The sequence below is a fragment of the Myxine glutinosa genome, chromosome 12 (genome assembly GCF_964187855.1).
Source record: "Myxine glutinosa chromosome 12, kmMyxGlut1.1, whole genome shotgun sequence".
Lineage (NCBI taxonomy): Eukaryota > Metazoa > Chordata > Myxini > Myxiniformes > Myxinidae > Myxine > Myxine glutinosa.
In genome coordinates this window covers 18,072,608-18,083,844 of record NC_136272.1, presented here as the reverse complement: position 1 = coordinate 18,083,844, position 11,237 = coordinate 18,072,608, and the positions used below count along the sequence as shown (strand labels likewise).

The 11,237-nt window shown below is 43.0% G+C and overlaps 1 long non-coding RNA gene across 1 annotated transcript; it reads left to right on the top strand.

Moving 5' to 3' along the window:
- Positions 1 to 3,054: 3,054 nt before the first annotated feature.
- Positions 3,055 to 9,012, top strand: LOC137437405 (uncharacterized). The gene is made up of 3 exons (XR_010986525.2): positions 3,055 to 3,443; positions 7,931 to 8,066; positions 8,428 to 9,012. It is a non-coding gene; the product is annotated as an uncharacterized LOC137437405 (long non-coding RNA).
- Positions 9,013 to 11,237: the final 2,225 nt, after the last annotated feature.

Genomic DNA, 11,237 nt, shown 5'->3' with positions numbered 1-11,237 from the left:
AGGGGGGAAGAGGGGGGAAGGTTGGGGAGAGAGGGAAGGGGAGCAGTCAGAAGTGGAAGCTCTTTTACAGAGAATTTATATCTTAAAGGGGATGGGAGGGGGGGAAGGGGAGGGGAGGAGGAGGAGGGAGGGAGGGGGGAAGGAGGAGGGAAGAAGGAGGAGGGAAGGAGGGGGAAGGGTGGAGAGGGGGAGGGGGGAAGGGGAGGAGAGAGGGGAGGGGGGAAGGGGAGTGGAGGGGAGGGGGGAGGCAGGAGAGGAAGGGGAGTGGCTCACGTTTCTGAGTGAATGTGGCTCACGTTTCTGAGTTAAGTGTGATGCCGATCAGGAAGAAGAAGCCATACTGCCAAATTCGTCCACTTCCGGAATTGTTTGATTTATTTGTATTCAAATGTCTGGTAATTGTTTTGTATTTATTTATGCGAATGTGTACTTGTATATAACTGTCATTCATTTAAAAAGGCTTCGGCACTATCGAGCGATATATTTTTTTTTGGTTCACGAGTTATCAAGTGACCACTATATTCTTCATGTGTGCACATCTGTCTGTGTGTGTGTCTGTCTGTCCGCAGCATAACTACCCGATGATATCATCCGATCTTGATGAAACTTGGGTGGGTGGTTGATAGCATGATCTAGTTGTGTCCTGCGTAGAGTGGGCGTATTGCGCCCATTGTGGGCGGAGCCATGCCCGAAAAAGATGTCTTTTTAGGGGTAATCGAGTTCAAACTACATCTTCTCCGAGGGGTTTGGTGGAATCTGACAGGGGTTTCGGTATTTGGTTAGGCCAATGTCATGTGTCAATGAGCTTAACGAAAAACCTTTCGCCACATGTCTGCTGTATCATTAAAATGCCTTTTCGCAAATTCCAATGAGCTTTTAGGTGCGTCTTTTTCAGTAATAGCTTTTTTTTCCTTGCAACCTGTCCATAGAGGCCCGCGTTGTAAAGGGATTGCGATATTGTTGACTGATGAACACTGACCCCCATTTCGGACATAGAACCGTGCAGATCTTTCAAAGTCATTGGATTTACAATGACATCCCGAACCAGATTCTTCCTTGCCCGGCTGCTGAGTTTGTATGGGCGAACTGATCTGGGTAGAGTCTGGGTGGTATGATAAGTCTTCCTTTTCTAAATGATGGACATCACCATATTGAAAGGAATAGCAAGTAACTTTGAAATCTCCTTATACAGTAATTATAACCCTCTCCTGAGCAGAGCTTCTCCATCACTTTATGTCTGACTTATTTGGAAAGCTCCTTGGTCTTCATGTTTACCTTGTTGGTTGACCAAGTGAGTTGCACCTTAAATTCCTTTGATAGGTGGGGCAGTTTAATTTAGAAGTTAAACCACTGACTCCATCCAGGTGAAACCTATTATACTTGTTTTGTATCCTTTCAAATAAATAATACTTTTGCAGGCCACTGCAGGTTTCACTTAAAGCTTTTTGTGAAAGAACCATCCACATCCATCAAAAATGTCCACTGAATGGAAATGTGAGCTTCATCGAATAGACAATCATGTGCAGGTTGCGAAGAACCTGGGTCGAGGCAGCATGGTTCTCAACCCCGGTCCATCGGTGCATGGAAAAAAAAACCAAAAAAAAAAACCACCTTTAGAGGCCATTTTTCCCCGCAAGCGGGGGTTGGCCTTTTTCGGGAACCGTGGTTGTTGTTGTTTTTCGGTCCCCTTTTTGAAGCAATGTTTTACGGCCGGATGCCCTTCCTGACGCCAACCCTTTTTGCCGCCTTTAACGACAAACAGGGTGCATGGAAACCAGGTAAAATTTACCGGTTACTGTGTTTCCTCTCTCTACTCTTTTTCTGAAGAATAATAACAATTATAATATGGGTTCCTGTGGAAAGAGCTTAACGAAAAGGAGGGAGGGAATACATTAGGCCTATTAAGTCTACACTATAGTTGCCAACCTCTGGTTATTTTAAAATGCTAAACATCAAGCAGGGAAGCTCAGCACATAAACATTTAAAAATATTTGGTATGACTCCACCAGGGTCAGGTTGAAACCACTGACCTACCAGACTCAGAGTGTACACTCTTAACCATTGCACCACCGAGTCATTCATTCCTCTGTTTGTTGTTCCCAACTATGGTCCTACTATCCCATCCATCATCAGTACATTTGCTTTTTCCTTCCTATATTCTGTCACTTTGCTCTTCTATGAGTTCAGCTTTTGTACACCAAGAAAAAAAAAAAAGACTCTGCCTTTACGAAACAGCTAAGCTTCAGGTGAGTTCATCTCCAATCTGGTGAGCACAGCTAGAACACAGTTAATAATGAATGTGATTTTGTACTTACATTTACTATTTACGGCCTATACATGTGACAAGAAGTATGCCTCTGGGAGCCGCATTGAAGAAGGGAGCGCAAATAATGTGTACGTGAATGATTCCCCACCAGCTGAACTAACCTTCAAAAATCGAGCACGTGTAGTTCTCGTGTTGCAAAACTGCAAGTTTCCACATAAGAGGGAGCAGTGAGCAGTCTGCTGTGTCAGCTTACTCAAAGCTGTTCACATTTTATATAATTAACTATATATTGTTGCGGATTTGAGAATCCTGTTTGTAAATATCACCCTGTGTAAGTGTCATGATTCTTGTAAATACCTCCGTTTTGTGTGTAAAGGTCAAAGGTCGTCCCCGTAGTTAATCCATCGCATGCACGTAGAAAATCATATACCCTTCTAAATAGTTATTTCTTATTCTATGTTAGTTTAAGGCTCTGTCTCCCATTAATTGACACTGCATTGCACCAAGTTAAAATAAGATAGATCCCCTCTTTCAAATTCCCTCAAAGCCTCCCTTTCCAACTGCATTTATTGTCAAAACCTCCCTTTCCAACTGCATTTATTGCCAAAACCTCCATTTCCAACTGTCATTGCCATTCGCATTGCCAACTGCATTCACCCTCCATTGAACACACGGTCAAGCCCACGAACAAGGGCGTTGCCCGCCCCTCGTCATCAGAAGGTGGAGCCAGCGAGCCCCCCACCAGCCAATCATGGCTGGTGAGATACCATCACGGGCGTGGTGCGCATTGATCTCAAAGCGCATTATAAAAGCGCCTGCGCAAGTCTATTGAAGAGAGGCGCGTAAGAGTTCACCTGAGGCAGTCCACCAGAGCCCAGTTGAGTCCAGTTGGAGCAGAGGACCGAGGAAGCCCCCCACAGCAGATGAGTAAGGAGTCCACCGCAGCTGAACCAACCGCAGCTGAGTCCACCGCAGCTGGGTGGAGTTGAGCTTTAACGGCGGTTCGACCCGCGGCCGCGAAGCAACGCCGCCGTGCGAACGGAAGTGTGGAGAGTCGGCGGCTGCTCACTCCCGGCCCGGCCGTTCTCCTGCGTCCAGCTGAACCTTCCAGCCCTGTGGTCCCACCTCCTCATCCGTCCAGCCATCCACCTCCTGCCATTCCTGTCATCATCCCTGTGTAAGTCTGACTGTCGTCTGTCTTTTGTCTTGTCCTGGGGTATAAGTTAAGCCTGTATAGATAAGTTAATATTTGCACTGTGTCCTCTGCTCCTTCTGTCTTTATTTTTGTATGTTTCCTTCTTCCTTGGTTTCTTTGGTCTTGCACATAATAGTTAGTAATAAATCCTGTTATTTCCTACTTTTGCTTTCTTCTTCTTCCTCGTCCGTTCGTCCTTGTCTTTTCCATCATTGAATACCTGTGGCACGATTTGGCCAACGCATAAGAATCGGGTCTAGTTTCTGTTAATGGTTCGAGCCGCGGCTGCTAATCCGCTCGGCAAATAACATCTTGTCCGCGGTCTCGAACGAGGTTGCTCACCTGCCTCTCTGGAGGGAGCTGGGCAGCTTCAGGACTCACGTCGGTCAGTCACAGACAAGGGGATTAATCCCCCCTTGGTAAGGGAAAAAAGGGCCGACGGTGAGATCCGCAACAATATATACAAACACAGTGCCGAAAGTAAGTCTACACCTCCTTTCAAAATTTTCACCTTTTGTTGCCTTAGACCTGGAATGAAAATGCATTTAAACAGACTTTTTCCACCTTTAGTTAGACATCATAACCCACAACTTCCAAGTGAAAAACAAATGCTACAAACTTCAGAAAATTAATTGATAGTACAAAACCAGATTATCTTGATTGGATAAGTGTCCACCCCCTTATAATAGCAATTGTAAATTAGCTCAGGTGTAACCACTCACCTTCAAATTCACACACAAAGTTAATTGGCCTCTACCTGTGTTAAATTGCAGTGATTGTGAATATTTCAGAATAAAATCAGCTTATCCTGTAGGTTTCCTCTGATGCGCAGTGCATTTCACAGGAAGGACTCAACCATGAGCACCAAGGAGCTTTCAAAAGTCCTCCCGGGATAGAGTTGTGGAATGGCACAGATCACGGGATGGGTATAAAAAATATTTCAAAGGCCTTGAATATTCCTTGGAAGCACAGTCAAGACGATCATTAAGAAGTGGAAGGCGTATGGTACCACCAAGACCCTGCCTAGATCAGGTCATCCCTTCAAACTGGATGACCATGCAATGGGGAGACTTATCAGAGAGGACACCAAGAGGCCAATGGCAACATTGAAAGAGCTACAGGCCTTCATGGGAAAGACTGGTCACTGTGTCCATGTGACAACAATATCCCAAGCACTCCACAAGTCTGGCCTGTGCAGTAGGGTGGCAAGAAGGAAGCCATTACTCAAAAAAGCCCACCTTGAGTCCCGTTGGAGGTATGCAAAAAAACCACCCCAGAGATTCTGAGGCCATGTGGCAAAACGTTTTGTGGTCTGACGAAACCAAGATGGAATTTTTTGGCTTAAATGCAAAACGTTATATTTTGAGCAAACCCTAACACAGCACATCACCCAAAGAACACCTTCCCTACCGTGAAGCATAGTGGTGGCAGCATCATGTTATGGGGATAATTCTAATTAGCAGGGACTGTGGCATTTGGCAGATAGACAGGAAAATGGATGGAGCAAAATACAGGAAAATCCTAGAGGAAAATCCATTGCCCTCTGCAAGAAAACTGAAGTTTTTTTTTTTTTTTGTATACAAGATCGAGGCTCGTGAAAGAGCGAACATTAATCACACAGAAAGACAAACAGACACATAAAACAAATAACATCGGGAGCGGTAGACAAGATGGGGAGAGAGGGGGAAGGACACAAACACAACATTTGAGAGCAGGGACCGAGAGACATGGAGACATCGAGAGATCTGTGGGAGGGAGAGGGCTTTGGGGGGGAGGCATGTGAAGGGGGGGAGGCATGTGAAGGGGGGGGGGGTGGGAGAGGTATAAACATATGGACACTGCCAGGATTTCCAGGAAATAAGTTGGAATTTCAAACAAGGTGGATCTGGGGTGAATTAGTGGGGGTAGAAAAGATCAAGGTTATGGATGGGGGAAGATAAGAGATGGTGGTGAACAGCTGTTTTAAAGACCTGGAGGGAGGAGAGGGATTGAAGGGAGTGTGGGAGTTTGTTCCACAGGCGGGAGAAAAGAGGAATGAAAGAGTGAAGGTGAGCAGAGAGCCGAGATTTCGGCAGTTTAACCATCAGAGGGTTGCTGGCAGATCTTGTGCGACCTGTAGGAATATTTGGGGGACAGAGCACAGAGAGAGCTGGGGGAGCAAGGCCGGAGAGGAGTCGGTAGAAGACAGAAAGACCACCTACCTGCCTGCGGTGAGTGAGTGAAAGGCCCTCAGAGATAGCTTCATCGCGGGAGATTCCAATGATTTTGAAAGCTTTGGATTCAACAGCGTGAAGCCGAGCCAGGTGTGAGGCAGGAGCACCAGCCCATAGGGGAGAACAGTATTCCATAGAGCTGCGGATGAAAGCCTTGTATGTGGTGAGGAGCTCAGGTGTGCCGAGGAAGGACTTCGCACGACGGAGGATGCCCAGTCGGCGACTGGCTTTGGAGGCCAGCTTGGAAATGTGGTTTTCCCAAGAAAGATCATGGAAATTTGTTGGAAAGTTGGGATGGAAGTTCACTTTTCAGCATGACAACGACCCAAAGCACACAGCCAAAGCTACACTGGAGTGGCTAAGGAACAAAAAGATAAATGTCCTCGAGTGGCCCAGTCAGAGCTCCGACATAAATCCAATCGAAAATCTGTGGCATCGCTTGAAGATTTCTGTCGATCAACGCTCCCCACGCAACTTGACTGAGCTTGAACAGTTTTGTACAAAAAAATGGGCAAATATTGCCCAATCAAGGTGTGCAGAGTTGGTAGAGACCGATCCCAACACTCACAGCTGTAATTGCTGTAAAAGGTGTTTCTACCGAGTATTAACTCGGGGGGGGGGGGGGGGGGTGGACACTTGTCCAACCAAGATCTCCTAGTTTTGCATTTTTTATTAATTTCCTGAAATTTGTAGAATTTATTTTTCACATGGAAGTTGTTGGTTACAATGCATTGTGGGTTAAAAGGGGTGGTAAAAGTCTAATTTAATGCATTTTAATTCCAAGGCATAAGACAACAAAATTGGTAAATTTTTCAAAGGGCTTGCAGACTTTCCGTAGGCACTGTAAGTACAGCATATGCAACCCTCTGTATTCTGGAGTTCTGAACCCTGTAATTAAAAACGAGGATCCCAACTTATTAATGAAACGGAAAACCAAATATTGCATTGGAGTCGTCAGGAGGAACCAGAAGAAGTAAAGAGCAAAGATGGAGTCATCAGGAGGAACCTGGATAGGATTCGGGTTTCAGCCGCTTCTCCGCAACCCTCAAACCCATCGAAGCGCAGCCAAGTGAACCTTCCAGAAAAATCTCTGCAATAATTCACTTCTCCTTGGACAGATAGATAAAGAAAGAGAGAAATAAAGGAGAAGCAAGAATTAGAATGAATAAAGAGAAATATGAAAAAGTAGAAAGAAATGTGAAAGGAACAAAGATGTTGGGGAGAGCCCGGATAGAGGGATTTAAGCAGTTCCTCCTCAGGCAAAAACTGAGTTTCAAGTGTTTGTTTTGGTTTTGGGGCTCAGACAATAATTCAAAACGATAACAAAGAAGGTAATCTATTCTTAACATAAGATATACCGGTAGAAAGATTCATCCTGGATAACTTTCGAAGTAATTTTTCCATTTACACAGTAAAAAGTGAAATTGCTTGACAAATGAGGTTGCAATGCCTCTTGGATAAGATGCATAGGGGACAAACCCATGATTAAAAGGGCCCAAAAGATAGTTTCTGCATTAGGTCATCACCTCGGAGCCATGGTTCTCTTCCAAGTGTGTGTCATCCTCAGGAAACATGGCAAAAACATTCAATACTTCCCAAACGACGGTGAGAACATCTTTGTCCATCTTGAGCTGATAAAACATATCCTTTGAATGGTCCACCAGTTGCGCTCTGAGACCAGCCTTGGCAAAAGCACCGTATTCCAGGGTAAAAAATCATAGTTCAGTGGTCTGTAGATTGGAAAACTCGATGGTACTTCAAGAGTCGGACCCTAAATGGGGATTTTAATGGAAGTTGCCAAGGAATAAGGATGCAAGAGATAAAGTGATGAGAAAAGATTGACTCGCATTAATCCAGTGGGAATTGGATGCCACTCTTTAGTGGAATACTCGGTTAATGATTCTGCTCAAATGGATTGCTTTCATTCAGGATCACGAGTGGTGTTATCATGCAAGAACCTCGATGTTATGGAGGTGGTGTTGGCACAAATGGGTTTTAACTTCCTGATCCTTGTACAACTATCTCGCATTCCGCTTTGATTACTCTGTGAATTGCTTGTGAATAATCTTTCTAAAAGATGCCATCAAAAGATTTTGGTCTTCCTTCACTTGGATATCAAAACATGTTTTTCTTTGCCTTATATGGGTGTCAAGTTCCCAAAGTGAGATAAAATGTCGGTAAATCAAATTGTTTATTTTTACATATCTCTAATCTATACATATACCTTTAAAATTCCATTGGTTGATTTCCCGTCAGGAGCATAAGGCAGTAATGGTGGCAGTCGAAGAATCTTTCCTGAATCCCCCACTGATTGCAAAGAAACAAAGTGATGTCACAAGATGGCTGCAGCAGCATCTGGAATGCTCCAGGAGGTTATATCACTTCCCCCAAGGTCAGCACTGTGTTTGATGTTTAAATTAAAGTCCAGCATCAGTTTAGTTCTAAAGATCTAAACTTTAGGTCAGGTCAATCTTTTTGGATTGCCACTGGTAACGTAGCCCAGTGCCACCTGCCGCATGGCCGTTAAGGTGTATATATAGCAGCTTGAGCGTCATTCATGTTATCGTAGCATTTTTCCAAGGCCACTTTTAATAACAGAAGTACCTAGAAAGAGCAATTAGAGATTGCAGACCCTCACCAGGATGTGTTTTCAGTGATTTTTAAGGCTTTTGTGTTAAAACAAATATGGCGGCCGAACCACGTGACCGCGGTGACGTCATGATTTTTTTTTCTCTCCACCAATTTATCCCTAGATGATGCTCAAGAAATTTCATCTTGATCGGATGAAGTTTTGTACTTGTCGTCGAATTATGATGTCATAATGGAAGCACCTATGACATCATCATTAACATATGCTATTCCACATGGAGAGATCTTTACAATGAGCCATGTCTCAAAAATTTTTCTATGCAGCGCTTTCGGAGATATAGAGATGCAATTTTGTTTTCGGTTTTTCCAACATGGCGGCCGAACCACGTGACCGATGACGTAATCATGATTTTAAAAAATTACAGGTGGAGTTGCACCTGTGGTGAAAATTTCCTGTCAATTGGACCAACGGTTGCAGAGAAAATCATATTTATTCTGTGCGGACAAATAGACAAATAGACAAACAAACAAACAAACAAACAAACAAACGGACCCAAATGCAATACCCTCTCCTCAGGCAAGGGTACATAGAAAGCATCTGAAAATGCAAAACCTGTCTGCGTCCATTTGTATTCAGATGTCTTCGTCTTCTTCCGTATGCTCAAAATAATGAAAACAGTTGAAAAAAATAAACAAAATGAAAGTTGATGATTTTATGCAGCACTTGACCTTTGACCTTTTGATCTAAAAAAAAATCAGCTTTTGATTGGTGAATGAATTATGTGACTCAATATTCAAATTCTTAAAATTTCAGGTCAATCGGATGAAAATTGACGATTTTGTGTTGCTGACCTTTGACCTTTTGACCTTTTGACCAAGTTATTAATTTGCCTTCTCCATATTCTCATAATAAAGGTTTGTTGAAAATTCGATGACAAAACACAAATGGTAAATTGAAACTTCATGTCAATCGGATGAAAATTGATGATTTTATGCTACGCTGACCTTTGACCTTTTGACGAAATTATTACTTTTCCTTCTCAATATGATCAGTTACCTGGCAGTTCATTCGTCTTTGACACACATCCAACCTGTCCACCAACCTTCGTCCAAATCCGTCCATAACTTCTTGAGATATCCTGCTCACAAAGAAACAATCAGACAGATAAACACAGGTGGAAACGTAACCTCCATACACCTTCGATGGCATCGGTCAAAGTAATCCTTACTATAATTCATGGACCGGTGTGTGTTACCTCCGCCACCAAAGGTGGATCGAGGTGATGTTTTCACCTCTGTTTGTCCGTTTGTGAACAAAATATCTCAAAAAGTTGTGGACGGATTCGGACGAAATTCGGCAGAAAGGTAGCGTATGTGACAAGGACGAAATGATTAGATTTTGGTGAAGATCCGGATTCGGATCCGGCTACTAGAATTTTAAAGTGGTTCTTCACCATTGGGAGATCGGGCCAAAAATGATACATAGCAGGATATCTCAAAAAGTTGTGGACGGATTTGGACGAAACTTGTTGGACATGTTGAGCGTGTGACAAGGAAGAATCGATTCAATTTTGGTGAAGATCCGGATCCGGATCCGGCTAGTAGAATTTTTAAATGATACTTCACCTTTGAGTGATATGGCCTACCTGGCCACCTCTCGACTGAGTGCCGTTCTAGTTTGATTGTTTTTTGTTACTTGCGAAATCGAAGAATTTTCAAGTATATTGGTCGACTTGGTTACTCTGTTTGTCTGTCTGTCATTTTTTGGTTCACGAGTTATCAAACAGAGTGACCACTATATTAGTCATGGGTGTGTGTGTGTCTGTCCGCAGCATAACTACCCGATGATATCATCCGATCGTGATGAAACTTGGGTGGGAGGTTGATATCATGATCTAGTTGTGTCCTGCGTAGTGTGGGCGTATTGCGCCCATTGTGGGCGGAGCCACGCCCGAAAAAGATGTCTTTTTATGGGTTGATCGAGTTCAAGCTACATCTTCTCCGAGGGGTTTGGTGGAATCTGACAGAGGTTTCGGTATTTGGTTCGGCCAATGTCATGTGTCTAGCCCATCGGAGCTCAATTTTTCATTTTCGCCCCAAGGTCAAGGTCACAAGGTCACGAAATTTAGAGAAGTCGAATTTGATGGTTTTATTACATTGTTCGCTTCCTGATAGGGTGAAATGTTTTTATATTATCACATACATCATGAAATACAAGTTTTCCACCCAATTTCAGAATCCTCGACCTTTGACCTTTGAAGGTCACAAAAGTCACAAAGTTTCAAAGTTGTCGGAATTGAACCGAATTTTCGGTATTGTGTAGCTAACTAACCTCATAACTGATTATACATTATTTTCTATCTCATTTCAAGGTCAGTAACCTTCGTTTTGACATTTCAAGGTCACAAAGGTCAAATTTTCAAAGTTTTTTTTTTTTTTTTTTTTTGTATACTGAATCGAGGCTCGTGAAAGAGCTAAGGTCAGTAATCGTGAAAGAGCTAAGGTCAGATTGGTTGTCGGAATCTAACCGAATTTTCGGTATTGTGTAGCTAACTAACCTCATAACTGATTATACATTATTTTCTATCTCATTTCAAGGTCAGTAACCTTCGTTTTGACATTTCAAGGTCACAAAGGTCAAATTTTCAAAGTTGTCGGAATCTAACCGAATTTTCGGTATTGTGTAGCTAACTAGTCTCATAACAGATATTAATACATTCCTATTTATATATTTTCAATGTCGGTTTTGACCTTTGTCATTGAATACCACTTGCTTGTGAACCATTGTCGTCTCCTGACTTGTTTTTTCTTTTTTTTGTTTGTCACTTTGTAAAATCGTCATTTTTCATCTGATTGACTTGAAAGTTGAATAGGATTCGCAAATTACATCACTAAATTGGGAAACCCACAATTTTCGAGGTCAAAAGGTCAAAGGTCAAACTTCTAAAATCATCAATTTTCTTCTGAAAATCGT